The sequence below is a fragment of the Oncorhynchus mykiss genome, unplaced genomic scaffold (genome assembly GCF_013265735.2).
Source record: "Oncorhynchus mykiss isolate Arlee unplaced genomic scaffold, USDA_OmykA_1.1 un_scaffold_391, whole genome shotgun sequence".
Classification (NCBI taxonomy): domain Eukaryota; kingdom Metazoa; phylum Chordata; class Actinopteri; order Salmoniformes; family Salmonidae; genus Oncorhynchus; species Oncorhynchus mykiss.
Window position 1 is genome coordinate 20,001 of NW_023493838.1, and position 25,000 is coordinate 45,000.

The 25,000-nt window shown below is 45.6% G+C and overlaps 50 non-coding genes and 1 pseudogene across 50 annotated transcripts in view; all 51 read left to right on the forward strand.

Annotated features, from left to right (window-relative positions):
* Positions 1-48: 48 nt before the first annotated feature.
* On the forward strand, positions 49-167 carry LOC118954800. Its single transcript, XR_005044898.1, has one exon. It is a non-coding gene; the product is annotated as a 5S ribosomal RNA (ribosomal RNA).
* Positions 168-838: 671 nt separating this feature from the next.
* LOC118954801 lies at positions 839-957 on the forward strand. Its single transcript, XR_005044899.1, has one exon. It is a non-coding gene; the product is annotated as a 5S ribosomal RNA (ribosomal RNA).
* Positions 958-1,217: 260 nt separating this feature from the next.
* Positions 1,218-1,336, forward strand: LOC118954802. The gene has a single exon (XR_005044900.1). It is a non-coding gene; the product is annotated as a 5S ribosomal RNA (ribosomal RNA).
* Positions 1,337-1,513: 177 nt separating this feature from the next.
* LOC118954803 lies at positions 1,514-1,632 on the forward strand. Its single transcript, XR_005044902.1, has one exon. It is a non-coding gene; the product is annotated as a 5S ribosomal RNA (ribosomal RNA).
* Positions 1,633-2,056: 424 nt separating this feature from the next.
* Positions 2,057-2,175, forward strand: LOC118954804. The gene has a single exon (XR_005044903.1). It is a non-coding gene; the product is annotated as a 5S ribosomal RNA (ribosomal RNA).
* Positions 2,176-2,846: 671 nt separating this feature from the next.
* LOC118954805 lies at positions 2,847-2,965 on the forward strand. Its single transcript, XR_005044904.1, has one exon. It is a non-coding gene; the product is annotated as a 5S ribosomal RNA (ribosomal RNA).
* A 177-nt stretch (positions 2,966-3,142) lies between these two features.
* LOC118954806 lies at positions 3,143-3,261 on the forward strand. The gene has a single exon (XR_005044905.1). It is a non-coding gene; the product is annotated as a 5S ribosomal RNA (ribosomal RNA).
* Positions 3,262-3,685: 424 nt separating this feature from the next.
* On the forward strand, positions 3,686-3,804 carry LOC118954808. Its single transcript, XR_005044908.1, has one exon. It is a non-coding gene; the product is annotated as a 5S ribosomal RNA (ribosomal RNA).
* Positions 3,805-4,969: 1,165 nt separating this feature from the next.
* On the forward strand, positions 4,970-5,088 carry LOC118954809. The gene has a single exon (XR_005044909.1). It is a non-coding gene; the product is annotated as a 5S ribosomal RNA (ribosomal RNA).
* Positions 5,089-5,265: 177 nt separating this feature from the next.
* Positions 5,266-5,384, forward strand: LOC118954810. Its single transcript, XR_005044910.1, has one exon. It is a non-coding gene; the product is annotated as a 5S ribosomal RNA (ribosomal RNA).
* Positions 5,385-5,808: 424 nt separating this feature from the next.
* On the forward strand, positions 5,809-5,927 carry LOC118954811. Its single transcript, XR_005044911.1, has one exon. It is a non-coding gene; the product is annotated as a 5S ribosomal RNA (ribosomal RNA).
* Positions 5,928-6,104: 177 nt separating this feature from the next.
* Positions 6,105-6,223, forward strand: LOC118954812. The gene has a single exon (XR_005044912.1). It is a non-coding gene; the product is annotated as a 5S ribosomal RNA (ribosomal RNA).
* Positions 6,224-6,483: 260 nt separating this feature from the next.
* Positions 6,484-6,602, forward strand: LOC118954813. Its single transcript, XR_005044913.1, has one exon. It is a non-coding gene; the product is annotated as a 5S ribosomal RNA (ribosomal RNA).
* Positions 6,603-6,779: 177 nt separating this feature from the next.
* On the forward strand, positions 6,780-6,898 carry LOC118954814. The gene has a single exon (XR_005044914.1). It is a non-coding gene; the product is annotated as a 5S ribosomal RNA (ribosomal RNA).
* Positions 6,899-7,158: 260 nt separating this feature from the next.
* LOC118954815 lies at positions 7,159-7,277 on the forward strand. Its single transcript, XR_005044915.1, has one exon. It is a non-coding gene; the product is annotated as a 5S ribosomal RNA (ribosomal RNA).
* Positions 7,278-7,537: 260 nt separating this feature from the next.
* LOC118954669 lies at positions 7,538-7,656 on the forward strand. The gene has a single exon (XR_005044775.1). It is a non-coding gene; the product is annotated as a 5S ribosomal RNA (ribosomal RNA).
* A 177-nt stretch (positions 7,657-7,833) lies between these two features.
* LOC118954816 lies at positions 7,834-7,952 on the forward strand. Its single transcript, XR_005044916.1, has one exon. It is a non-coding gene; the product is annotated as a 5S ribosomal RNA (ribosomal RNA).
* Positions 7,953-8,129: 177 nt separating this feature from the next.
* LOC118954721 lies at positions 8,130-8,248 on the forward strand. The gene has a single exon (XR_005044827.1). It is a non-coding gene; the product is annotated as a 5S ribosomal RNA (ribosomal RNA).
* Positions 8,249-8,425: 177 nt separating this feature from the next.
* On the forward strand, positions 8,426-8,544 carry LOC118954817. The gene has a single exon (XR_005044917.1). It is a non-coding gene; the product is annotated as a 5S ribosomal RNA (ribosomal RNA).
* A 177-nt stretch (positions 8,545-8,721) lies between these two features.
* LOC118954798 lies at positions 8,722-8,830 on the forward strand (annotated as a pseudogene).
* Positions 8,831-9,007: 177 nt separating this feature from the next.
* LOC118954780 lies at positions 9,008-9,126 on the forward strand. The gene has a single exon (XR_005044886.1). It is a non-coding gene; the product is annotated as a 5S ribosomal RNA (ribosomal RNA).
* A 177-nt stretch (positions 9,127-9,303) lies between these two features.
* On the forward strand, positions 9,304-9,422 carry LOC118954819. The gene has a single exon (XR_005044919.1). It is a non-coding gene; the product is annotated as a 5S ribosomal RNA (ribosomal RNA).
* A 177-nt stretch (positions 9,423-9,599) lies between these two features.
* On the forward strand, positions 9,600-9,718 carry LOC118954820. The gene has a single exon (XR_005044920.1). It is a non-coding gene; the product is annotated as a 5S ribosomal RNA (ribosomal RNA).
* Positions 9,719-9,895: 177 nt separating this feature from the next.
* Positions 9,896-10,014, forward strand: LOC118954807. The gene has a single exon (XR_005044906.1). It is a non-coding gene; the product is annotated as a 5S ribosomal RNA (ribosomal RNA).
* Positions 10,015-10,191: 177 nt separating this feature from the next.
* Positions 10,192-10,310, forward strand: LOC118954821. The gene has a single exon (XR_005044921.1). It is a non-coding gene; the product is annotated as a 5S ribosomal RNA (ribosomal RNA).
* Positions 10,311-10,487: 177 nt separating this feature from the next.
* On the forward strand, positions 10,488-10,606 carry LOC118954558. The gene has a single exon (XR_005044664.1). It is a non-coding gene; the product is annotated as a 5S ribosomal RNA (ribosomal RNA).
* Positions 10,607-10,783: 177 nt separating this feature from the next.
* On the forward strand, positions 10,784-10,902 carry LOC118954710. Its single transcript, XR_005044816.1, has one exon. It is a non-coding gene; the product is annotated as a 5S ribosomal RNA (ribosomal RNA).
* A 177-nt stretch (positions 10,903-11,079) lies between these two features.
* Positions 11,080-11,198, forward strand: LOC118954762. The gene has a single exon (XR_005044868.1). It is a non-coding gene; the product is annotated as a 5S ribosomal RNA (ribosomal RNA).
* A 177-nt stretch (positions 11,199-11,375) lies between these two features.
* LOC118954822 lies at positions 11,376-11,494 on the forward strand. Its single transcript, XR_005044922.1, has one exon. It is a non-coding gene; the product is annotated as a 5S ribosomal RNA (ribosomal RNA).
* A 260-nt stretch (positions 11,495-11,754) lies between these two features.
* LOC118954823 lies at positions 11,755-11,873 on the forward strand. Its single transcript, XR_005044923.1, has one exon. It is a non-coding gene; the product is annotated as a 5S ribosomal RNA (ribosomal RNA).
* Positions 11,874-12,133: 260 nt separating this feature from the next.
* On the forward strand, positions 12,134-12,252 carry LOC118954559. Its single transcript, XR_005044665.1, has one exon. It is a non-coding gene; the product is annotated as a 5S ribosomal RNA (ribosomal RNA).
* A 177-nt stretch (positions 12,253-12,429) lies between these two features.
* On the forward strand, positions 12,430-12,548 carry LOC118954560. The gene has a single exon (XR_005044666.1). It is a non-coding gene; the product is annotated as a 5S ribosomal RNA (ribosomal RNA).
* Positions 12,549-12,725: 177 nt separating this feature from the next.
* On the forward strand, positions 12,726-12,844 carry LOC118954731. The gene has a single exon (XR_005044837.1). It is a non-coding gene; the product is annotated as a 5S ribosomal RNA (ribosomal RNA).
* A 177-nt stretch (positions 12,845-13,021) lies between these two features.
* On the forward strand, positions 13,022-13,140 carry LOC118954777. Its single transcript, XR_005044883.1, has one exon. It is a non-coding gene; the product is annotated as a 5S ribosomal RNA (ribosomal RNA).
* Positions 13,141-13,317: 177 nt separating this feature from the next.
* Positions 13,318-13,436, forward strand: LOC118954759. Its single transcript, XR_005044865.1, has one exon. It is a non-coding gene; the product is annotated as a 5S ribosomal RNA (ribosomal RNA).
* Positions 13,437-13,696: 260 nt separating this feature from the next.
* LOC118954561 lies at positions 13,697-13,815 on the forward strand. The gene has a single exon (XR_005044667.1). It is a non-coding gene; the product is annotated as a 5S ribosomal RNA (ribosomal RNA).
* Positions 13,816-13,992: 177 nt separating this feature from the next.
* Positions 13,993-14,111, forward strand: LOC118954758. Its single transcript, XR_005044864.1, has one exon. It is a non-coding gene; the product is annotated as a 5S ribosomal RNA (ribosomal RNA).
* Positions 14,112-14,288: 177 nt separating this feature from the next.
* LOC118954562 lies at positions 14,289-14,407 on the forward strand. Its single transcript, XR_005044668.1, has one exon. It is a non-coding gene; the product is annotated as a 5S ribosomal RNA (ribosomal RNA).
* Positions 14,408-14,584: 177 nt separating this feature from the next.
* Positions 14,585-14,703, forward strand: LOC118954563. Its single transcript, XR_005044669.1, has one exon. It is a non-coding gene; the product is annotated as a 5S ribosomal RNA (ribosomal RNA).
* Positions 14,704-14,963: 260 nt separating this feature from the next.
* On the forward strand, positions 14,964-15,082 carry LOC118954712. Its single transcript, XR_005044818.1, has one exon. It is a non-coding gene; the product is annotated as a 5S ribosomal RNA (ribosomal RNA).
* A 260-nt stretch (positions 15,083-15,342) lies between these two features.
* LOC118954565 lies at positions 15,343-15,461 on the forward strand. Its single transcript, XR_005044671.1, has one exon. It is a non-coding gene; the product is annotated as a 5S ribosomal RNA (ribosomal RNA).
* A 6,030-nt stretch (positions 15,462-21,491) lies between these two features.
* On the forward strand, positions 21,492-21,610 carry LOC118954769. Its single transcript, XR_005044875.1, has one exon. It is a non-coding gene; the product is annotated as a 5S ribosomal RNA (ribosomal RNA).
* Positions 21,611-21,787: 177 nt separating this feature from the next.
* LOC118954566 lies at positions 21,788-21,906 on the forward strand. The gene has a single exon (XR_005044672.1). It is a non-coding gene; the product is annotated as a 5S ribosomal RNA (ribosomal RNA).
* A 177-nt stretch (positions 21,907-22,083) lies between these two features.
* LOC118954567 lies at positions 22,084-22,202 on the forward strand. The gene has a single exon (XR_005044673.1). It is a non-coding gene; the product is annotated as a 5S ribosomal RNA (ribosomal RNA).
* A 260-nt stretch (positions 22,203-22,462) lies between these two features.
* On the forward strand, positions 22,463-22,581 carry LOC118954568. Its single transcript, XR_005044674.1, has one exon. It is a non-coding gene; the product is annotated as a 5S ribosomal RNA (ribosomal RNA).
* A 177-nt stretch (positions 22,582-22,758) lies between these two features.
* On the forward strand, positions 22,759-22,877 carry LOC118954702. The gene has a single exon (XR_005044808.1). It is a non-coding gene; the product is annotated as a 5S ribosomal RNA (ribosomal RNA).
* A 177-nt stretch (positions 22,878-23,054) lies between these two features.
* Positions 23,055-23,173, forward strand: LOC118954569. The gene has a single exon (XR_005044675.1). It is a non-coding gene; the product is annotated as a 5S ribosomal RNA (ribosomal RNA).
* A 260-nt stretch (positions 23,174-23,433) lies between these two features.
* On the forward strand, positions 23,434-23,552 carry LOC118954570. Its single transcript, XR_005044676.1, has one exon. It is a non-coding gene; the product is annotated as a 5S ribosomal RNA (ribosomal RNA).
* A 260-nt stretch (positions 23,553-23,812) lies between these two features.
* LOC118954717 lies at positions 23,813-23,931 on the forward strand. The gene has a single exon (XR_005044823.1). It is a non-coding gene; the product is annotated as a 5S ribosomal RNA (ribosomal RNA).
* A 424-nt stretch (positions 23,932-24,355) lies between these two features.
* LOC118954703 lies at positions 24,356-24,474 on the forward strand. The gene has a single exon (XR_005044809.1). It is a non-coding gene; the product is annotated as a 5S ribosomal RNA (ribosomal RNA).
* Positions 24,475-24,898: 424 nt separating this feature from the next.
* The window catches only part of LOC118954571, a 119-nt gene continuing 17 nt past the window's right edge, over positions 24,899-25,000 (forward strand). Inside the window, exon 1 of the ribosomal RNA XR_005044677.1 lies at positions 24,899-25,000. This exon is cut by the window's right edge and continues 17 nt beyond it. This is a non-coding gene — a ribosomal RNA (5S ribosomal RNA).

A 25,000-nucleotide genomic window follows, 5' to 3' on the forward strand; every position in this document is an offset into this window, starting at 1 on the left:
TATGGCTACAGTATATGCAATTTCATCCACTTTTTGAGATTGCCTTTCGCTTACGGCCACACCGGCCTGAGTACGCCTGATCTCGTCCGATCTCGGAAGCTAAGCAGGGTCGGGCCTGGTTAGTACTTGGATGGGAGACCGCCTGGGAATACCAGGTGCTGTAAGCTTTTTGTCACTGCCTTGTGGAATTTCAACTCTTTGTCCGTTTTTTCCCACAAGGCTGAAATATGTGCCCTCGCTTTGAAATAAGTAAGCAAGGTTAGTTTGTATTTCATCCAACAATCTGTGCTGCAAATTATGGCTACAGTATATGCAATTTCTCGCTGATCTCGTCCGATCTCGGAAGCTAAGCAGGGTCGGGCCTGGTTAGTACTTGGATGGGAGACCGCCTGGGAATACCAGGTGCTGTAAGCTTTTTGTCACTGCCTTGTGGAATTTCAACTCTTTGTCCGTTTTTTCCCACAAGGCTGAAATATGTGCCCTCGCTTTGAAATAAGTAAGCAAGGTTAGTTTGTATTTCATCCAACAATCTGTGCTACAAATTATGGCTACAGTATATGCAATTTCTCGCTGATCTCGTCCGATCTCGGAAGCTAAGCAGGGTCGGGCCTGGTTAGTACTTGGATGGGAGACCGCCTGGGAATACCAGGTGCTGTAAGCTTTTTGTCACTGCCTTGTGGAATTTCAACTCTTTGTCCGTTTTTTCCCACAAGGCTGAAATATGTGCCCTCGCTTTGAAATAAGTAAGCAAGGTTAGTTTGTATTTCATCCAACAATCTGTGCTACAAATTATGGCTACAGTATATGCAATTTCATCCACTTTTTGAGATTGCCTTTTGCTTACGGCCACACCGGCCTGAGTACGCCTGATCTCGTCCGATCTCGGAAGCTAAGCAGGGTCGGGCCTGGTTAGTACTTGGATGGGAGACCGCCTGGGAATACCAGGTGCTGTAAGCTTTTTGTCACTGCCTTGTGGAATTTCAACTCTTTGTCCGTTTTTTCCCACAAGGCTGAAATATGTGCCCTCGCTTTGAAATAAGTAAGCAAGGTTAGTTTGTATTTCATCCAACAATCTGTGCTACAAATTATGGCTACAGTATATGCAATTTCTTCCACTTTTTGAGTGACACAAAGATGCTTATCTAAATGGTGGAAATGCAACAGCTGTTAATCAGGCTCACTTTGACTTTACATAGTGCACCAAGAGATAGTTTCTCGCTTACGGCCACACCGGCCTGAGTACGCCTGATCTCGTCCGATCTCGGAAGCTAAGCAGGGTCGGGCCTGGTTAGTACTTGGATGGGAGACCGCCTGGGAATACCAGGTGCTGTAAGCTTTTTGTCACTGCCTTGTGGAATTTCAACTCTTTGTCCGTTTTTTCCCACAAGGCTGAAATATGTGCCCTCGCTTTGAAATAAGTAAGCAAGGTTAGTTTGTATTTCATCCAACAATCTGTGCTACAAATTATGGCTACAGTATATGCAATTTCATCCACTTTTTGAGATTGCCTTTCGCTTACGGCCACACCGGCCTGAGTACGCCTGATCTCGTCCGATCTCGGAAGCTAAGCAGGGTCGGGCCTGGTTAGTACTTGGATGGGAGACCGCCTGGGAATACCAGGTGCTGTAAGCTTTTTGTCACTGCCTTGTGGAATTTCAACTCTTTGTCCGTTTTTTCCCACAAGGCTGAAATATGTGCCCTCGCTTTGAAATAAGTAAGCAAGGTTAGTTTGTATTTCATCCAACAATCTGTGCTGCAAATTATGGCTACAGTATATGCAATTTCTCGCTGATCTCGTCCGATCTCGGAAGCTAAGCAGGGTCGGGCCTGGTTAGTACTTGGATGGGAGACCGCCTGGGAATACCAGGTGCTGTAAGCTTTTTGTCACTGCCTTGTGGAATTTCAACTCTTTGTCCGTTTTTTCCCACAAGGCTGAAATATGTGCCCTCGCTTTGAAATAAGTAAGCAAGGTTAGTTTGTATTTCATCCAACAATCTGTGCTACAAATTATGGCTACAGTATATGCAATTTCATCCACTTTTTGAGATTGCCTTTCGCTTACGGCCACACCGGCCTGAGTACGCCTGATCTCGTCCGATCTCGGAAGCTAAGCAGGGTCGGGCCTGGTTAGTACTTGGATGGGAGACCGCCTGGGAATACCAGGTGCTGTAAGCTTTTTGTCACTGCCTTGTGGAATTTCAACTCTTTGTCCGTTTTTTCCCACAAGGCTGAAATATGTGCCCTCGCTTTGAAATAAGTAAGCAAGGTTAGTTTGTATTTCATCCAACAATCTGTGCTGCAAATTATGGCTACAGTATATGCAATTTCTCGCTGATCTCGTCCGATCTCGGAAGCTAAGCAGGGTCGGGCCTGGTTAGTACTTGGATGGGAGACCGCCTGGGAATACCAGGTGCTGTAAGCTTTTTGTCACTGCCTTGTGGAATTTCAACTCTTTGTCCGTTTTTTCCCACAAGGCTGAAATATGTGCCCTCGCTTTGAAATAAGTAAGCAAGGTTAGTTTGTATTTCATCCAACAATCTGTGCTACAAATTATGGCTACAGTATATGCAATTTCTCGCTGATCTCGTCCGATCTCGGAAGCTAAGCAGGGTCGGGCCTGGTTAGTACTTGGATGGGAGACCGCCTGGGAATACCAGGTGCTGTAAGCTTTTTGTCACTGCCTTGTGGAATTTCAACTCTTTGTCCGTTTTTTCCCACAAGGCTGAAATATGTGCCCTCGCTTTGAAATAAGTAAGCAAGGTTAGTTTGTATTTCATCCAACAATCTGTGCTACAAATTATGGCTACAGTATATGCAATTTCATCCACTTTTTGAGATTGCCTTTCGCTTACGGCCACACCGGCCTGAGTACGCCTGATCTCGTCCGATCTCGGAAGCTAAGCAGGGTCGGGCCTGGTTAGTACTTGGATGGGAGACCGCCTGGGAATACCAGGTGCTGTAAGCTTTTTGTCACTGCCTTGTGGAATTTCAACTCTTTGTCCGTTTTTTCCCACAAGGCTGAAATATGTGCCCTCGCTTTGAAATAAGTAAGCAAGGTTAGTTTGTATTTCATCCAACAATCTGTGCTACAAATTATGGCTACAGTATATGCAATTTCATCCACTTTTTGAGATTGCCTTTCGCTTACGGCCACACCGGCCTGAGTACGCCTGATCTCGTCCGATCTCGGAAGCTAAGCAGGGTCGGGCCTGGTTAGTACTTGGATGGGAGACCGCCTGGGAATACCAGGTGCTGTAAGCTTTTTGTCACTGCCTTGTGGAATTTCAACTCTTTGTCCGTTTTTTCCCACAAGGCTGAAATATGTGCCCTCGCTTTGAAATAAGTAAGCAAGGTTAGTTTGTATTTCATCCAACAATCTGTGCTGCAAATTATGGCTACAGTATATGCAATTTCTTGCTGATCTCGTCCGATCTCGGAAGCTAAGCAGGGTCGGGCCTGGTTAGTACTTGTATGGGAGACCGCCTGGGAATACCAGGTGCTGTAAGCTTTTTGTCACTGCCTTGTGGAATTTCAACTCTTTGTCCGTTTTTTCCCACAAGGCTGAAATATGTGCCCTCGCTTTGAAATAAGTAAGCAAGGTTAGTTTGTATTTCATCCAACAATCTGTGCTACAAATTATGGCTACAGTATATGCAATTTCATCCACTTTTTGAGATTGCCTTTCGCTTACGGCCACACCGGCCTGAGTACGCCTGATCTCGTCCGATCTCGGAAGCTAAGCAGGGTCGGGCCTGGTTAGTACTTGGATGGGAGACCGCCTGGGAATACCAGGTGCTGTAAGCTTTTTGTCACTGCCTTGTGGAATTTCAACTCTTTGTCCGTTTTTTCCCACAAGGCTGAAATATGTGCCCTCGCTTTGAAATAAGTAAGCAAGGTTAGTTTGTATTTCATCCAACAATCTGTGCTGCAAATTATGGCTACAGTATATGCAATTTCTCGCTGATCTCGTCCGATCTCGGAAGCTAAGCAGGGTCGGGCCTGGTTAGTACTTGGATGGGAGACCGCCTGGGAATACCAGGTGCTGTAAGCTTTTTGTCACTGCCTTGTGGAATTTCAACTCTTTGTCCGTTTTTTCCCACAAGGCTGAAATATGTGCCCTCGCTTTGAAATAAGTAAGCAAGGTTAGTTTGTATTTCATCCAACAATCTGTGCTACAAATTATGGCTACAGTATATGCAATTTCTCGCTGATCTCGTCCGATCTCGGAAGCTAAGCAGGGTCGGGCCTGGTTAGTACTTGGATGGGAGACCGCCTGGGAATACCAGGTGCTGTAAGCTTTTTGTCACTGCCTTGTGGAATTTCAACTCTTTGTCCGTTTTTTCCCACAAGGCTGAAATATGTGCCCTCGCTTTGAAATAAGTAAGCAAGGTTAGTTTGTATTTCATCCAACAATCTGTGCTGCAAATTATGGCTACAGTATATGCAATTTCTCGCTGATCTCGTCCGATCTCGGAAGCTAAGCAGGGTCGGGCCTGGTTAGTACTTGGATGGGAGACCGCCTGGGAATACCAGGTGCTGTAAGCTTTTTGTCACTGCCTTGTGGAATTTCAACTCTTTGTCCGTTTTTTCCCACAAGGCTGAAATATGTGCCCTCGCTTTGAAATAAGTAAGCAAGGTTAGTTTGTATTTCATCCAACAATCTGTGCTACAAATTATGGCTACAGTATATGCAATTTCTCGCTGATCTCGTCCGATCTCGGAAGCTAAGCAGGGTCGGGCCTGGTTAGTACTTGGATGGGAGACCGCCTGGGAATACCAGGTGCTGTAAGCTTTTTGTCACTGCCTTGTGGAATTTCAACTCTTTGTCCGTTTTTTCCCACAAGGCTGAAATATGTGCCCTCGCTTTGAAATAAGTAAGCAAGGTTAGTTTGTATTTCATCCAACAATCTGTGCTACAAATTATGGCTACAGTATATGCAATTTCATCCACTTTTTGAGATTGCCTTTCGCTTACGGCCACACCGGCCTGAGTACGCCTGATCTCGTCCGATCTCGGAAGCTAAGCAGGGTCGGGCCTGGTTAGTACTTGGATGGGAGACCGCCTGGGAATACCAGGTGCTGTAAGCTTTTTGTCACTGCCTTGTGGAATTTCAACTCTTTGTCCGTTTTTTCCCACAAGGCTGAAATATGTGCCCTCGCTTTGAAATAAGTAAGCAAGGTTAGTTTGTATTTCATCCAACAATCTGTGCTACAAATTATGGCTACAGTATATGCAATTTCATCCACTTTTTGAGATTGCCTTTCGCTTACGGCCACACCGGCCTGAGTACGCCTGATCTCGTCCGATCTCGGAAGCTAAGCAGGGTCGGGCCTGGTTAGTACTTGGATGGGAGACCGCCTGGGAATACCAGGTGCTGTAAGCTTTTTGTCACTGCCTTGTGGAATTTCAACTCTTTGTCCGTTTTTTCCCACAAGGCTGAAATATGTGCCCTCGCTTTGAAATAAGTAAGCAAGGTTAGTTTGTATTTCATCCAACAATCTGTGCTGCAAATTATGGCTACAGTATATGCAATTTCTCGCTGATCTCGTCCGATCTCGGAAGCTAAGCAGGGTCGGGCCTGGTTAGTACTTGGATGGGAGACCGCCTGGGAATACCAGGTGCTGTAAGCTTTTTGTCACTACCTTGTGGAATTTCAACTCTTTGTCCGTTTTTTCCCACAAGGCTGAAATATGTGCCCTCGCTTTGAAATAAGTAAGCAAGGTTAGTTTGTATTTCATCCAACAATCTGTGCTACAAATTATGGCTACAGTATATGCAATTTCATCCACTTTTTGAGATTGCCTTTCGCTTACGGCCACACCGGCCTGAGTACGCCTGATCTCGTCCGATCTCGGAAGCTAAGCAGGGTCGGGCCTGGTTAGTACTTGGATGGGAGACCGCCTGGGAATACCAGGTGCTGTAAGCTTTTTGTCACTGCCTTGTGGAATTTCAACTCTTTGTCCGTTTTTTCCCACAAGGCTGAAATATGTGCCCTCGCTTTGAAATAAGTAAGCAAGGTTAGTTTGTATTTCATCCAACAATCTGTGCTACAAATTATGGCTACAGTATATGCAATTTCATCCACTTTTTGAGATTGCCTTTTGCTTACGGCCACACCGGCCTGAGTACGCCTGATCTCGTCCGATCTCGGAAGCTAAGCAGGGTCGGGCCTGGTTAGTACTTGGATGGGAGACCGCCTGGGAATACCAGGTGCTGTAAGCTTTTATTCACTGCCTTGTGGAATTTCAACTCTTTGTCCGTTTTTTCCCACAAGGCTGAAATATGTGCCCTCGCTTTGAAATAAGTAAGCAAGGTTAGTTTGTATTTCATCCAACAATCTGTGCTACAAATTATGGCTACAGTATATGCAATTTCTTCCACTTTTTGAGTGACACAAAGATGCTTATCTAAATGGTGGAAATGCAACAGCTGTTAATCAGGCTCACTTTGACTTTACATAGTGCACCAAGAGATAGTTTCTCGCTTACGGCCACACCGGCCTGAGTACGCCTGATCTCGTCCGATCTCGGAAGCTAAGCAGGGTCGGGCCTGGTTAGTACTTGGATGGGAGACCGCCTGGGAATACCAGGTGCTGTAAGCTTTTTGTCACTGCCTTGTGGAATTTCAACTCTTTGTCCGTTTTTTCCCACAAGGCTGAAATATGTGCCCTCGCTTTGAAATAAGTAAGCAAGGTTAGTTTGTATTTCATCCAACAATCTGTGCTACAAATTATGGCTACAGTATATGCAATTTCATCCACTTTTTGAGATTGCCTTTAGCTTACGGCCACACCGGCCTGAGTACGCCTGATCTCGTCCGATCTCGGAAGCTAAGCAGGGTCGGGCCTGGTTAGTACTTGGATGGGAGACCGCCTGGGAATACCAGGTGCTGTAAGCTTTTTGTCACTGCCTTGTGGAATTTCAACTCTTTGTCCGTTTTTTCCCACAAGGCTGAAATATGTGCCCTCGCTTTGAAATAAGTAAGCAAGGTTAGTTTGTATTTCATCCAACAATCTGTGCTACAAATTATGGCTACAGTATATGCAATTTCTTCCACTTTTTGAGTGACACAAAGATGCTTATCTAAATGGTGGAAATGCAACAGCTGTTAATCAGGCTCACTTTGACTTTACATGGTGCACCAAGAGATAGTTTCTCGCTTACGGCCACACCGGCCTGAGTACGCCTGATCTCGTCCGATCTCGGAAGCTAAGCAGGGTCGGGCCTGGTTAGTACTTGGATGGGAGACCGCCTGGGAATACCAGGTGCTGTAAGCTTTTTGTCACTGCCTTGTGGAATTTCAACTCTTTGTCCGTTTTTTCCCACAAGGCTGAAATATGTGCCCTCGCTTTGAAATAAGTAAGCAAGGTTAGTTTGTATTTCATCCAACAATCTGTGCTACAAATTATGGCTACAGTATATGCAATTTCTTCCACTTTTTGAGTGACACAAAGATGCTTATCTAAATGGTGGAAATGCAACAGCTGTTAATCAGGCTCACTTTGACTTTACATGGTGCACCAAGAGATAGTTTCTCGCTTACGGCCACACCGGCCTGAGTACTCCTGATCTCATCCGATCTCGGAAGCTAAGCAGGGTCGGGCCTGGTTAGTACTTGGATGGGAGACCGCCTGGGAATACCAGGTGCTGTAAGCTTTTTGTCACTGCCTTGTGGAATTTCAACTCTTTGTCCGTTTTTTCCCACAAGGCTGAAATATGTGCCCTCGCTTTGAAATAAGTAAGCAAGGTTAGTTTGTATTTCTTCCAACAATCTGTGCTACAAATTATGGCTACAGTATATGCAATTTCATCCACTTTTTGAGATTGCCTTTCGCTTACGGCCACACCGGCCTGAGTACGCCTGATCTCGTCCGATCTCGGAAGCTAAGCAGGGTCGGGCCTGGTTAGTACTTGGATGGGAGACCGCCTGGGAATACCAGGTGCTGTAAGCTTTTTGTCACTGCCTTGTGGAATTTCAACTCTTTGTCCGTTTTTTCCCACAAGGCTGAAATATGTGCCCTCGCTTTGAAATAAGTAAGCAAGGTTAGTTTGTATTTCATCCAACAATCTGTGCTACAAATTATGGCTACAGTATATGCAATTTCATCCACTTTTTGAGATTGCCTTTCGCTTACGGCCACACTGGCCTGAGTACGCCTGATCTCGTCCGATCTCGGAAGCTAAGCAGGGTAGGGCCTGGTTAGTACTTGGATGGGAGACCGCCTGGGAATACCAGGTGCTGTAAGCTTTTTGTCACTGCCTTGTGGAATTTCAACTCTTTGTCCGTTTTTTCCCACAAGGCTGAAATATGTGCCCTCGCTTTGAAATAAGTAAGCAAGGTTAGTTTGTATTTCATCCAACAATCTGTGCTACAAATTATGGCTACAGTATATGCAATTTCATCCACTTTTTGAGATTGCCTTTCGCTTACGGCCACACCGGCCTGAGTACGCCTGATCTCGTCCGATCTCGGAAGCTAAGCAGGGTCGGGCCTGGTTAGTACTTGGATGGGAGACCGCCTGGGAATACCAGGTGCTGTAAGCTTTTTGTCACTGCCTTGTGGAATTTCAACTCTTTGTCCGTTTTTTCCCACAAGGCTGAAATATGTGCCCTCGCTTTGAAATAAGTAAGCAAGGTTAGTTTGTATTTCATCCAACAATCTGTGCTACAAATTATGGCTACAGTATATGCAATTTCATCCACTTTTTGAGATTGCCTTTAGCTTACGGCCACACCGGCCTGAGTACGTCCGATCTCGGAAGCTAAGCAGGGTCGGGCCTGGTTAGTACTTGGATGGGAGACCGCCTGGGAATACCAGGTGCTGTAAGCTTTTTGTCACTGCCTTGTGGAATTTCAACTCTTTGTCCGTTTTTTCCCACAAGGCTGAAATATGTGCCCTCGCTTTGAAATAAGTAAGCAAGGTTAGTTTGTATTTCATCCAACAATCTGTGCTACAAATTATGGCTACAGTATATGCAATTTCATCCACTTTTTGAGATTGCCTTTCGCTTACGGCCACACCGGCCTGAGTACGCCTGATCTCGTCCGATCTCGGAAGCTAAGCAGGGTAGGGCCTGGTTAGTACTTGGATGGGAGACCGCCTGGGAATACCAGGTGCTGTAAGCTTTTTGTCACTGCCTTGTGGAATTTCAACTCTTTGTCCGTTTTTTCCCACAAGGCTGAAATATGTGCCCTCGCTTTGAAATAAGTAAGCAAGGTTAGTTTGTATTTCATCCAACAATCTGTGCTACAAATTATGGCTACAGTATATGCAATTTCATCCACTTTTTGAGATTGCCTTTCGCTTACGGCCACACCGGCCTGAGTACGCCTGATCTCGTCCGATCTCGGAAGCTAAGCAGGGTCGGGCCTGGTTAGTACTTGGATGGGAGACCGCCTGGGAATACCAGGTGCTGTAAGCTTTTTGTCACTGCCTTGTGGAATTTCAACTCTTTGTCCGTTTTTTCCCACAAGGCTGAAATATGTGCCCTCGCTTTGAAATAAGTAAGCAAGGTTAGTTTGTATTTCATCCAACAATCTGTGCTACAAATTATGGCTACAGTATATGCAATTTCATCCACTTTTTGAGATTGCCTTTTGCTTACGGCCACACCGGCCTGAGTACGCCTGATCTCGTCCGATCTCGGAAGCTAAGCAGGGTCGGGCCTGGTTAGTACTTGGATGGGAGACCGCCTGGGAATACCAGGTGCTGTAAGCTTTTTGTCACTGCCTTGTGGAATTTCAACTCTTTGTCCGTTTTTTCCCACAAGGCTGAAATATGTGCCCTCGCTTTGAAATAAGTAAGCAAGGTTAGTTTGTATTTCATCCAACAATCTGTGCTACAAATTATGGCTACAGTATATGCAATTTCATCCACTTTTTGAGATTGCCTTTCGCTTACGGCCACACCGGCCTGAGTACGCCTGATCTCGTCCGATCTCGGAAGCTAAGCAGGGTAGGGCCTGGTTAGTACTTGGATGGGAGACCGCCTGGGAATACCAGGTGCTGTAAGCTTTTTGTCACTGCCTTGTGGAATTTCAACTCTTTGTCCGTTTTTTCCCACAAGGCTGAAATATGTGCCCTCGCTTTGAAATAAGTAAGCAAGGTTAGTTTGTATTTCATCCAACAATCTGTGCTACAAATTATGGCTACAGTATATGCAATTTCATCCACTTTTTGAGATTGCCTTTCGCTTACGGCCACACCGGCCTGAGTACGCCTGATCTCGTCCGATCTCGGAAGCTAAGCAGGGTCGGGCCTGGTTAGTACTTGGATGGGAGACCGCCTGGGAATACCAGGTGCTGTAAGCTTTTTGTCACTGCCTTGTGGAATTTCAACTCTTTGTCCGTTTTTTCCCACAAGGCTGAAATATGTGCCCTCGCTTTGAAATAAGTAAGCAAGGTTAGTTTGTATTTCATCCAACAATCTGTGCTACAAATTATGGCTACAGTATATGCAATTTCATCCACTTTTTGAGATTGCCTTTCGCTTACGGCCACACCGGCCTGAGTACGCCTGATCTCGTCCGATCTCGGAAGCTAAGCAGGTTCGGGCCTGGTTAGTACTTGGATGGGAGACCGCCTGGGAATACCAGGTGCTGTAAGCTTTTTGTCACTGCCTTGTGGAATTTCAACTCTTTGTCCGTTTTTTCCCACAAGGCTGAAATATGTGCCCTCGCTTTGAAATAAGTAAGCAAGGTTAGTTTGTATTTCATCCAACAATCTGTGCAACAAATTATGGCTACAGTATATGCAATTTCATCCACTTTTTGAGATTGCCTTTCGCTTACGGCCACACCGGCCTGAGTACGCCTGATCTCGTCAGATCTCGGAAGCTAAGCAGGGTCGGGCCTGGTTAGTACTTGGATGGGAGACCGCCTGGGAATACCAGGTGCTGTAAGCTTTTTGTCACTGCCTTGTGGAATTTCAACTCTTTGTCCGTTTTTTCCCACAAGGCTGAAATATGTGCCCTCGCTTTGAAATAAGTAAGCAAGGTTAGTTTGTATTTCTTCCAACAATCTGTGCTACAAATTATGGCTACAGTATATGCAATTTCATCCACTTTTTGAGATTGCCTTTTGCTTACGGCCACACCGGCCTGAGTACGCCTGATCTCGTCCGATCTCGGAAGCTAAGCAGGGTCGGCCCTGGTTAGTACTTGGATGGGAGACCGCCTGGGAATACCAGGTGCTGTAAGCTTTTTGTCACTGCCTTGTGGAATTTCAACTCTTTGTCCGTTTTTTCCCACAAGGCTGAAATATGTGCCCTCGCTTTGAAATAAGTAAGCAAGGTTAGTTTGTATTTCATCCAACAATCTGTGCTACAAATTATGGCTACAGTATATGCAATTTCATCCACTTTTTGAGATTGCCTTTCGCTTACGGCCACACCGGCCTGAGTACGCCTGATCTCGTCCGATCTCGGAAGCTAAGCAGGGTCGGGCCTGGTTAGTACTTGGATGGGAGACCGCCTGGGAATACCAGGTGCTGTAAGCTTTTTGTCACTGCCTTGTGGAATTTCAACTCTTTGTCCGTTTTTTCCCACAAGGCTGAAATATGTGCCCTCGCTTTGAAATAAGTAAGCAAGGTTAGTTTGTATTTCATCCAACAATCTGTGCTACAAATTATGGCTACAGTATATGCAATTTCTTCCACTTTTTGAGTGACACAAAGATGCTTATCTAAATGGTGGAAATGCAACAGCTGTTAATCAGGCTCACTTTGACTTTACATGGTGCACCAAGAGATAGTTTCTCGCTTACGGCCACACCGGCCTGAGTACGCCTGATCTCGTCCGATCTCGGAAGCTAAGCAGGGTCGGGCCTGGTTAGTACTTGGATGGGAGACCGCCTGGGAATACCAGGTGCTGTAAGCTTTTTGTCACTGCCTTGTGGAATTTCAACTCTTTGTCCGTTTTTTCCCACAAGGCTGAAATATGTGCCCTCGCTTTGAAATAAGTAAGCAAGGTTAGTTTGTATTTCATCCAACAATCTGTGCTACAAATTATGGCTACAGTATATGCAATTTCTTCCACTTTTTGAGTGACACAAAGATGCTTATCTAAATGGTGGAAATGCAACAGCTGTTAATCAGGCTCACTTTGACTTTACATGGTGCACCAAGAGATAGTTTCTCGCTTACGGCCACACCGGCCTGAGTACGCCTGATCTCGTCCGATCTCGGAAGCTAAGCAGGGTCGGGCCTGGTTAGTACTTGGATGGGAGACCGCCTGGGAATACCAGGTGCTGTAAGCTTTTTGTCACTGCCTTGTGGAATTTCAACTCTTTGTCCGTTTTTTCCCACAAGGCTGAAATATGTGCCCTCGCTTTGAAATAAGTAAGCAAGGTTAGTTTGTATTTCTTCCAACAATCTGTGCTACAAATTATGGCTACAGTATATGCAATTTCATCCACTTTTTGAGATTGCCTTTTGCTTACGGCCACACCGGCCTGAGTACGCCTGATCTCGTCCGATCTCGGAAGCTAAGCAGGGTCGGGCCTGGTTAGTACTTGGATGGGAGACCGCCTGGGAATACCAGGTGCTGTAAGCTTTTTGTCACTGCCTTGTGGAATTTCAACTCTTTGTCCGTTTTTTCCCACAAGGCTGAAATATGTGCCCTCGCTTTGAAATAAGTAAGCAAGGTTAGTTTGTATTTCTTCCAACAATCTGTGCTACAAATTATGGCTACAGTATATGCAATTTCATCCACTTTTTGAGATTGCCTTTTTCTTACGGCCACACCGGCCTGAGTACGCCTGATCTCGTCCGATCTCGGAAGCTAAGCAGGGTCGGGCCTGGTTAGTACTTGGATGGGAGACCGCCTGGGAATACCAGGTGCTGTAAGCTTTTTGTCACTGCCTTGTGGAATTTCAACTCTTTGTCCGTTTTTTCCCACAAGGCTGAAATATGTGCCCTCGCTTTGAAATAAGTAAGCAAGGTTAGTTTGTATTTCTTCCAACAATCTGTGCTACAAATTATGGCTACAGTATATGCAATTTCATCCACTTTTTGAGATTGCCTTTTGCTTACGGCCACACCGGCCTGAGTACGCCTGATCTCGTCTGATCTCGGAAGCTAAGCAGGGTCGGCCCTGGTTAGTACTTGGATGGGAGACCGCCTGGGAATACCAGGTGCTGTAAGCTTTTTGTCACTGCCTTGTGGAATTTCAACTCTTTGTCCGTTTTTTCCCACAAGGCTGAAATATGTGCCCTCGCTTTGAAATAAGTAAGCAAGGTTAGTTTGTATTTCATCCAACAATCTGTGCTACAAATTATGGCTACAGTATATGCAATTTCATCCACTTTTTGAGATTGCCTTTCGCTTACGGCCACACCGGCCTGAGTACGCCTGATCTCGTCCGATCTCGGAAGCTAAGCAGTGTCGGGCCTGGTTAGTACTTGGATGGGAGACCGCCTGGGAATACCAGGTGCTGTAAGCTTTTTGTCACTGCCTTGTGGAATTTCAACTCTTTGTCCGTTTTTTCCCACAAGGCTGAAATATGTGCCCTCGCTTTGAAATAAGTAAGCAAGGTTAGTTTGTATTTCATCCAACAATCTGTGCTACAAATTATGGCTACAGTATATGCAATTTCTTCCACTTTTTGAGTGACACAAAGATGCTTATCTAAATGGTGGAAATGCAACAGCTGTTAATCAGGCTCACTTTGACTTTACATGGTGCACCAAGAGATAGTTTCTTGCTTACGGCCACACCGGCCTGAGTACGCCTGATCTCGTCCGATCTCGGAAGCTAAGCAGGGTCGGGCCTGGTTAGTACTTGGATGGGAGACCGCCTGGGAATACCAGGTGCTGTAAGCTTTTTGTCACTGCCTTGTGGAATTTCAACTCTTTGTCCGTTTTTTCCCACAAGGCTGAAATATGTGCCCTCGCTTTGAAATAAGTAAGCAAGGTTAGTTTGTATTTCATCCAACAATCTGTGCTACAAATTATGGCTACAGTATATGCAATTTCATCCACTTTTTGAGATTGCCTTTCGCTTACGGCCACACCGGCCTGAGTACTCCTGATCTCGTCCGATCTCGGAAGCTAAGCAGGGTCGGTCCTGGTTAGTACTTGGATGGGAGACCGCCTGGGAATACCAGGTGCTGTAAGCTTTTTGTCACTGCCTTGTGGAATTTCAACTCTTTGTCCGTTTTTTCCCACAAGGCTGAAATATGTGCCCTCGCTTTGAAATAAGTAAGCAAGGTTAGTTTGTATTTCATCCAACAATCTGTGCTACAAATTATGGCTACAGTATATGCAATTTCATCCACTTTTTGAGATTGCCTTTTGCTTACGGCCACACCGGCCTGAGTACGCCTGATCTCGTCCGATCTCGGAAGCTAAGCAGGGTCGGGCCTGGTTAGTACTTGGATGGGAGACCGCCTGGGAATACCAGGTGCTGTAAGCTTTTTGTCACTGCCTTGTGGAATTTCAACTCTTTGTCCGTTTTTTCCCACAAGGCTGAAATATGTGCCCTCGCTTTGAAATAAGTAAGCAAGGTTAGTTTGTATTTCATCCAACAATCTGTGCTACAAATTATGGCTACAGTATATGCAATTTCATCCACTTTTTGAGATTGCCTTTTGCTTACGGCCACACCGGCCTGAGTACGCCTGATCTCGTCCGATCTCGGAAGCTAAGCAGGGTCGGGCCTGGTTAGTACTTGGATGGGAGACCGCCTGGGAATACCAGGTGCTGTAAGCTTTTTGTCACTGCCTTGTGGAATTTCAACTCTTTGTCCGTTTTTTCCCACAAGGCTGAAATATGTGCCCTCGCTTTGAAATAAGTAAGCAAGGTTAGTTTGTATTTCATCCAACAATCTGTGCTACAAATTATGGCTACAGTATATGCAATTTCTTCCACTTTTTGAGTGACACAAAGATGCTTATCTAAATGGTGGAAATGCAACAGCTGTTAATCAGGCTCACTTTGACTTTACATGGTGCACCAAGAGATAATTTCTCGCTTACGGCCACACCGGCCTGAGTACGCCTGATCTCGTCTGATCTCGGAAGCTAAGCAGGGTCGGGCCTGGTTAGTACTTGGATGGGAGACCGCCTGGGAATACCAGGTGCTGTAAGCTTTTTGTCACTGCCTTGTGGAATTTCAACTCTTTGTCCGTTTTTTCCCACAAGGCTGAAATATGTGCCCTCGCTTTGAAATAAGTAAGCAAGGTTAGTTTGTATTTCATCCAACAATCTGTGCTACAAATTATGGCTACAGTATATGCAATTTCTTCCACTTTTTGAGTGACACAAAGATGCTTATCTAAATGGTGGAAATGCAACAGCTGTTAATCAGGCTCACTTTGACTTTACATGGTGCACCAAGAGATAGTTTCTCGCTTACGGCCACACCGGCCTGAGTACGCCTGATCTCGTCCGATCTCGGAAGCTAAGCAGGGTCGGGCCTGGTTAGTACTTGGATGGGAGACCGCCTGGGAATACCAGGTGCTGTAAGCTTTTTGTCACTGCCTTGTGGAATTTCAACTCTTTGTCCGTTTTTTCCCACAAGGCTGAAATATGTGCCCTCGCTTTGAAATAAGTAAGCAAGGTTAGTTTGTATTTCATCCAACAATCTGTGCTACAAATTATGGCTACAGTATATGCAATTTCATCCACTTTTTGAGTGACACAAAGATGCTTATCTAAATGGTGGAAATGCAACAGCTGTTAATCAGGCTCACTTTGACTTTACATAGTGCACCAAGAGATAGTTTCTCGCTTACGGCCACACCGGCCTGAGTACGCACCTGTTGATGGGTAATTGACGCACGTGTGAGTGATTGCGCTGAGACTGAGTGTTTGCTCTAGAGAGTTTGTGTTGGAGTTTTGAGCTTTTTGAAGTACAATTTCTTTTTGTAAATTGATTAAGTTAGATTTATAGTTTGGGGTTGTTCCCCGGCAGCATATTGCTGTTTGGGGGACTTTCCTCCTGTCGTTATTCGGATGGATACAATGGCTTTGACCAACGCTGGAAAAAAGACTACGAACAAAGGAAACATGGATAATGGCGCTGCAGCAAGACAGGCGCAAAAATATGAAAAGAATTTAACAGTGGCTGTTGAAATTATGGGAGAAGAGAAGATTACAATGATGGAGGTATTGAGAGGGATTAAAGAAGTTTGTGGACTGGTCTGCGGCTGTCGGGTCAAAGATGAAAAGCGATTTGAAGTGACGCTGTCAAGTGCGAGAGGGAAAGAAAAACTGATGGATGGATTTAAAATCCGGAGCTGTCGAATCATGGCAAAGGATCTATCGCTGGATGAGATGGTTGTATCCTTCTTAAACCTCCCAGTATATATTACAGACGAGGACATCACAGAGCGGCTAAGAGCATGGGGTGTGTCTGCTATATCGCCGGTGAAAAGGCGCTACTGGCCGGGGACGGACATTGCTGATGGGACGCGCTTCTGTAAAGTTAGGTTCACAGACACTGTGCGCTCGTTGCCATATTCTGCCAAATTTGAAACGTTGGAAGGGGCTGAGTACTTCAGAGTAATACACGATCGGCAGGTCAAGGTCTGTAGGCTGTGTATCCAGCCAGGGCACGTGCTACGAGAGTGCCCTGATTTCGCATGTCATAAGTGTGGTGAGCAGGGGCATTACGCACGAGAGTGCAATGGGAGGAGAGAGCGAGGTTGTGTTGGATGCGGGAGGGGTGTAGCGCAGTGCTCCTGTCCCCATGGGGAAGGTGCTCAGGACTGGGCATCACAGGATTTCAGCGCAAATAGTGTCGTGGAGGAGAACGAGGTGGAGGAAGCTGGGGAGGAAATTGGCATGAGTGAGCAACCCCAGGGAGAGAAGGAGGACGAAGAACAGAGGCAGCCAGAGGAGGAAGTGGAGACGGAGCCTTGTATTGAAGGAAGGGAGGCACCCAAAGATGGAGGGATAAGCTCAAGCCTAGACGATGTAGAGTTGGAGGGCGATCCTCGTGGAGAGGGGGGCTCCTCTAGGGAGGTGGATAATGCAAGGGATGACTCTCGCAAACGTAAAGAGTCTGAAGAAGAGCTGTCGGAGGAAGAGTTGGAGTACATACAATCAATGCGTTGGGATAGTAAAAGGAACAGGATAACCAAGAAGAAAAAGAAGAAAAAAGATCAATCATGATGGACTGGATTCATCCCCTCTTTATAGTCATAATGGTGTCTATTAATTAGTATCTATTAACACCAATGGACTTCGTAGCAAAGAAAAGCTAGAGCTGGTGTTGGAAGCCTTCTCTGCGGATATATTATGTCTTCAGGAGACCCATTGGACTGAGCCGTATATGGATAATGTAAGGCAGAGATGGAATGGACTAATGTACGTGAGTAATGGTACTGTGCGGGCATGTGGGGTAGCTATTTTGGTAAAACATGACGTTGTGTCTAACTTAAATTTGTTATGTGCTGACACTGTGGGTCGAATGGTGGGAGTGGGTTTCACTTATCAAGATATGGAGTACTCGTTGTACAATGTCTATGCTCCTAATAATGAAATTGAGAGGAGGGTTATGTTTATGTCTATGGGAGGATTATGTGGGAAAAACTGTTTGCTTGTTGGGGATTTTAATGTATGGATGGATAGGCTAGATGCCTCAAGTAGCGCACATTTTAGCTCTGACTCATCTCGGGGAGCGCTATTAAGGCTAATGAGGGATGAGGATTGGGTGGATATATGGAGGGAGAGGAATCCAGATAAGCGGGTGTTCTCTCGAAGACAAGTGGTGAGGGGTGAGCTCAAGCAGTCACGTATAGATTTGTGTCTCACTCATAGAGAGGTTGCGCACTTGGTTGTGGGGGTAAAGTATTCACACACATTTTTTAGTGACCATGATGCTCTGCTTTTCAGGCTGGGTGCATCAGGGGAGGGGAGGGGGGGTGGTTTGTGGTGTCTTAATGCCAGTATGCTGAAGGATGAGGTGTTTAGGGCAGCAGTGAAAGAGTGTGTGAATGACGCCGTGTCAGATCCTTTATTTGAGTCGGATGTGAGTGTGTGGTGGGAAGGATTAAAAGGGGAGTTCAAGCGGCTGGCAATATCTAGTGCAAGACGGGCAAATGTGACAAGGAGGAGGGAGGAGGGGATTCTTAAATCTCGCCTGTTATTGGAGTTAGAAAAGGTAGAAAACTGCCCAGGCTATGATGTGACAGAGTACCTGAGGGTGAGGGAGGAGTTGAGGGTCGTAGAGAGGCACAGGTGCATGGGGGCAGTGGTGAGGAGTAGAGCACAGTATGTGGTGGAGGGGGAGAGAAATACTGCTTTTTTCCTGGGGTTAGAAAGGAGGAAGCAGGAAAGGAGTTTTCTAACTGAGCTGATAAATGAGAGGGGGGAGAGGGTGACAGATCTGGAAGGAATTTTGAATACAGTGCATTCTTTTTATAAGGGCTTATTTACGTCGGGTGGGGTAGATGAAGTGTGTATGAGAAGAGTGCTAGACGCAGTAGAGGCTAGGGTGTCGACTGAGGATGTAGAGATGTGTGATGCTGATTTTACATTGGCAGAGGTTAAAGCTGCCATATTGGGCCTGAACTTGAATAAGAGCCCGGGTTCAGATGGTCTTACTGCAGAGTTTTACCGTGAGTTTAGTGACATACTGGCCCCACTAATGCTGCGTGTGTATGTGTGTATGGAGGAGAAGAGGGTAGTCCCTGAATCTTTAGCTATGGGTGTGTTGACTGTGTTGTACAAAGGGAAGGGGAGCAGACTGAAATTAGAGAACTACAGACCAATAACCCTTTTGAACTCCGACAATAAGGTGCTTGCGAAGATAATGGCTAATAGGTTGAATAAGGTGATGGGAAGCATCATAGCACCTACTCAGGCCTATGGAGTTCCGGGGCGGGATGTAGTGGACACCCTCTGCACTATCCGGGATGTGGTGAAGCAGATGGGGGAGGTGGGTGGGGCGGTGCTCTGTCTAGATCTGAATAAAGCCTTTGATCGGGTGGAGCATCGGTTCCTGTTAGAGGCCTTGGAAAGATTTGGGTTCGGGCCTCGTCTTAAAGGATGGGTGAAGCTTTTGTATGGGTCAGCGTGCAGTGTCGTGAAATGTAATGGTGTGCTGACTGATCCTTTTCCCCTGGGCAGGTCTGTTAGGCAGGGTTGTCCATTGTCTGCACTACTATACAGCGTCTCAGTAGAGCCTTTAGCGGCGTTTGTAAAGCGGAATGGAGGAGTGCATGGAGTGGACCTCCCGGGGGGAGGCGTCAGTGTACTGCATCATTATGCTGATGACACCACCTGTACTTTGCGGGATGGAGAGAGTGTGAATTGTCTGATGAAGTGTTTTGATGTGTATGGGAGAGCTTCTGGGGCTAAGGTGAATGTAGAAAAGTCTCAAATGTTATGTGCTGATGATACTGTTATGTCTACATGTAACATTCCTTTTAAGACTGTTAAGGGGCATGTGAGAATTTTGGGTGTGAATATTGGGGTAGATGAGCGGGAGGCGAGGGACTTAACTTGGACAGGGGTGATTAATAAAATAAAGACGACTCTGAATTACTGGAAACAAAGGAAATTAAAATTGAGGGGGAAAGTGGTTGTGGTGAATGCATTGTTAATGTCAAAATGTGTGTATACCTTAGGGGTTATGGACATGCCTGTATGGGCTCTGAAGGGAATTAATAATTTAATGTCTGATTTCCTGTGGGGTGGGAAGGGGGTGAAGATTGCTCATGATGTAATGATAGCAGATTATGATAGGGGTGGTTTGAGATTAATAGATCTGGAGGTGAAGTTAAAAGCCATGAGGGTGAAGAGAGTACAACGGTTTTTGTATGGGGAGGAGGGTCAGGGGTGGAAGGAGTTTTTCAGGCATTGGTTGCATAGGAGTGGAGGTTGTGGAGATTATGGGTTGTTAATGTGTTTCAAGCCCAGCATGTATGCAGAGGTGCCTGAGTTTTATCAGGAGGTGTTCAGGGCCTGGGCGGAGTTCTTACCGCAAGTAAGTTATGAGTGTGACTCTATTGGGGTGATTTTGAATATACCAGTTTTTCTGAACCCAATGCTGAAATCAGAGGGAAAGATGCTGGAGAGTAAGGTAATAATGAAGGCGGGTATGATAAGACTGAGGGACTTTAGGTATGAGGTGGTGCCAGGGTTCCTGCCTGAGCAGGCGATCGTAGATACTGTCTGGGGGGTAGATGAGGATGTCAGGAAAGGGATGGTGTTGAGAATGTATGATAGGATAAAGGAGTGTGTTCCAGGGGAGTGGGTGAGGCTGTTGGACAATCATTTGAGTAATGGAGTCTTAGAGACCTTGCCTGTGTTGCAGGTGAAATGTGGGGAGAAAATGCAAGCCTTATCCTCTACCCAGGTGAGGGCCGTATACTGGGCGCTTATTACCAGGAAGGTCAGGGCGCCTGCATCGGAGAAAGTGTGGAGGCAAGTTTTTCCAGGGATGGAAGTTGAGAGGTTGTGGGAAAACATGGTAGTGAGGCTCAATAGTATTGAATGTACCCATTTTGATTTTATGTTGAGGCACAACCGTGTTTTTACCAAGGTGGTGTTACATCAGGTAGACAGGTCAGTGTCTCGTGTGTGTGATGTATGCACAGACAAAGATGAAAATCTGATGCACATGATGTTTGAATGTGTTGATGTAGCTGGGTTCCATGTGAGGTTGAGGGACATGTTAGAAAGGTACTGGGGAGAAGAGTTAATGGGTGGGGTTGATTGGAGGTGTTTGGTATTGTTTGGAGTGGGTCAGCATGTGAAGGGGGGGAATATTGTATTATTGAATTTTTTGCTGTCACATGCAAGGTATGCAGTATATATAAGGAGGAACTTGGCAAGGTTTGAGGAAAAGAGGGTGACAGTGTGGAAGGTGTTTGAAGGCTTGGTAAGGAAGGATGTAGGATTGATGTATAGGTCTAAGCAGGAGGATTTTGAGAGGGTGTTTATGAAGGATTGTGGATTTATTGCTGTGGGGGAGGATGGTGGATTGGTGTATGGGTTTTGATGTGTAACATTTTGGAGATTTCAGTACAAATTTGAAAGAATTGTTTTGAGAATGTCTTAGTTTCTACTTCTTGTGGAATGTGGTTTAGCAAAGTATTGTATGCAATGGTAGTATAATTTGAGTTTTGGTATTTGAATTTCTCTATTTTTGATTTGATAGGGGGTGAATTGTTTGCCTGCCAATGTCAAGTATTGTGTTGATTAAAATGGTTTGTGTAGATAAAATTTGTATATCATGTAAAATAAGAATTTTTATAATAAAAAAAAAAAAAAAAGTACGCCTGATCTCGTCCGATCTCGGAAGCTAAGCAGGGTCGGGCCTGGTTAGTACTTGGATGGGAGACCGCCTGGGAATACCAGGTGCTGTAAGCTTTTTGTCACTGCCTTGTGGAATTTCAACTCTTTGTCCGTTTTTTCCCACAAGGCTGAAATATGTGCCCTCGCTTTGAAATAAGTAAGCAAGGTAAGTTTGTATTTCATCCAACAATCTGTGCTACAAATTATGGCTACAGTATATGCAATTTCATCCACTTTTTGAGATTGCCTTTCGCTTGCGGCCACACCGGCCTGAGTACGCCTGATCTCGTCCGATCTTGGAAGCTAAGCAGGGTCGGGCCTGGTTAGTACTTGGATGGGAGACCGCCTGGGAATACCAGGTGCTGTAAGCTTTTTGTCACTGCCTTGTGGAATTTCAACTCTTTGTCCGTTTTTTCCCACAAGGCTGAAATATGTGCCCTCGCTTTGAAATAAGTAAGCAAGGTTAGTTTGTATTTCATCCAACAATCTGTGCTACAAATTATGGCTACAGTATATGCAATTTCATCCACTTTTTGAGATTGCCTTTTGCTTACGGCCACACCGGCCTGAGTACGCCTGATCTCGTCCGATCTCGGAAGCTAAGCAGGGTCGGGCCTGGTTAGTACTTGGATGGGAGACCGCCTGGGAATACCAGGTGCTGTAAGCTTTTTGTCACTGCCTTGTGGAATTTCAACTCTTTGTCCGTTTTTTCCCACAAGGCTGAAATATGTGCCCTCGCTTTGAAATAAGTAAGCAAGGTTAGTTTGTATTTCATCCAACAATCTGTGCTACAAATTATGGCTACAGTATATGCAATTTCATCCACTTTTTGAGATTGCCTTTTGCTTACGGCCACACCGGCCTGAGTACGCCTGATCTCGTCCGATCTCGGAAGCTAAGCAGGGTCGGGCCTGGTTAGTACTTGGATGGGAGACCGCCTGGGAATACCAGGTGCTGTAAGCTTTTTGTCACTGCCTTGTGGAATTTCAACTCTTTGTCCGTTTTTTCCCACAAGGCTGAAATATGTGCCCTCGCTTTGAAATAAGTAAGCAAGGTTAGTTTGTATTTCATCCAACAATCTGTGCTACAAATTATGGCTACAGTATATGCAATTTCTTCCACTTTTTGAGTGACACAAAGATGCTTATCTAAATGGTGGAAATGCAACAGCTGTTAATCAGGCTCACTTTGACTTTACATGGTGCACCAAGAGATAATTTCTCGCTTACGGCCACACCGGCCTGAGTACGCCTGATCTCGTCCGATCTCGGAAGCTAAGCAGGGTCGGGCCTGGTTAGTACTTGGATGGGAGACCGCCTGGGAATACCAGGTGCTGTAAGCTTTTTGTCACTGCCTTGTGGAATTTCAACTCTTTGTCCGTTTTTTCCCACAAGGCTGAAATATGTGCCCTCGCTTTGAAATAAGTAAGCAAGGTTAGTTTGTATTTCATCCAACAATCTGTGCCACAAATTATGGCTACAGTATATGCAATTTCATCCACTTTTTGATATTGCCTTTCGCTTACGGCCACACCGGCCTGAGTACTCCTGATCTCGTCCGATCTCGGAAGCTAAGCAGGGTCGGGCCTGGTTAGTACTTGGATGGGAGACCGCCTGGGAATACCAGGTGCTGTAAGCTTTTTGTCACTGCCTTGTGGAATTTCAACTCTTTGTCCGTTTTTTCCCACAAGGCTGAAATATGTGCCCTCGCTTTGAAATAAGTAAGCAAGGTTAGTTTGTATTTCATCCAACAATCTGTGCTACAAATTATGGCTACAGTATATGCAATTTCATCCACTTTTTGAGATTGCCTTTTGCTTACGGCCACACCGGCCTGAGTACGCCTGATCTCGTCCGATCTCGGAAGCTAAGCAGGGTCGGGCCTGGTTAGTACTTGGATGGGAGACCGCCTGGGAATACCAGGTGCTGTAAGCTTTTTGTCACTGCCTTGTGGAATTTCAACTCTTTGTCCGTTTTTTCCCACAAGGCTGAAATATGTGCCCTCGCTTTGAAATAAGTAAGCAAGGTTAGTTTGTATTTCATCCAACAATCTGTGCTACAAATTATGGCTACAGTATATGCAATTTCTTCCACTTTTTGAGTGACACAAAGATGCTTATCTAAATGGTGGAAATGCAACAGCTGTTAATCAGGCTCACTTTGACTTTACATGGTGCACCAAGAGATAATTTCTCGCTTACGGCCACACCGGCCTGAGTACGCCTGATCTCGTCCGATCTCGGAAGCTAAGCAGGGTCGGGCCTGGTTAGTACTTGGATGGGAGACCGCCTGGGAATACCAGGTGCTGTAAGCTTTTTGTCACTGCCTTGTGGAATTTCAACTCTTTGTCCGTTTTTTCCCACAAGGCTGAAATATGTGCCCTCGCTTTGAAATAAGTAAGCAAGGTTAGTTTGTATTTCATCCAACAATCTGTGCTACAAATTATGGCTACAGTATATGCAATTTCTTCCACTTTTTGAGTGACACAAAGATGCTTATCTAAATGGTGGAAATGCAACAGCTGTTAATCAGGCTCACTTTGACTTTACATGGTGCACCAAGAGATAGTTTCTCGCTTGCGGCCACACCGGCCTGAGTACGCCTGATCTCGTCCGATCTCGGAAGCTAAGCAGGGTCGGGCCTGGTTAGTACTTGGATGGGAGACCGCCTGGGAATACCAGGTGCTGTAAGCTTTTTGTCACTGCCTTGTGGAATTTCAACTCTTTGTCCGTTTTTTCCCACAAGGCTGAAATATGTGCCCTCGCTTTGAAATAAGTAAGCAAGGTTAGTTTGTATTTCATCCAACAATCTGTGCTGCAAATTATGGCTACAGTATATGCAATTTCTCGCTGATCTCGTGCGATCTCGGAAGCTAAGCAGGGTCGGGCCTGGTTAGTACTTGGATGGGAGACCGCCTGGGAATACCAGGTGCTGTAAGCTTTTTGTCACTGCCTTGTGGAATTTCAACTCTTTGTCCGTTTTTTCCCACAAGGCTGAAATATGTGCCCTCGCTTTGAAATAAGTAAGCAAGGTTAGTTTGTATTTCATCCAACAATCTGTGCTACAAATTATGGCTACAGTATATGCAATTTCATCCACTTTTTGAGATTGCCTTTCGCTTACGGCCACACCGGCCTGAGTACTCCTGATCTCGTCCGATCTCGGAAGCTAAGCAGGGTCGGGCCTGGTTAGTACTTGGATGGGAGACCGCCTGGGAATACCAGGTGCTGTAAGCTTTTTGTCACTGCCTTGTGGAATTTCAACTCTTTGTCCGTTTTTTCCCACAAGGCTGAAATATGTGCCCTCGCTTTGAAATAAGTAAGCAAGGTTAGTTTGTATTTCATCCAACAATCTGTGCTGCAAATTATGGCTACAGTATATGCAATTTCTCGCTGATCTCGTCCGATCTCGGAAGCTAAGCAGGGTCGGGCCTGGTTAGTACTTGGATGGGAGACCGCCTGGGAATACCAGGTGCTGTAAGCTTTTTGTCACTGCCTTGTGGAATTTCAACTCTTTGTCCGTTTTTTCCCACAAGGCTGAAATATGTGCCCTCGCTTTGAAATAAGTAAGCAAGGTTAGTTTGTATTTCATCCAACAATCTGTGCTACAAATTATGGCTACAGTATATGCAATTTCATCCACTTTTTGAGATTGCCTTTCGCTTACGGCCACACCGGCCTGAGTACGCCTGATCTCGTCCGATCTCGGAAGCTAAGCAGGGTCGGGCCTGGTTAGTACTTGGATGGGAGACCGCCTGGGAAT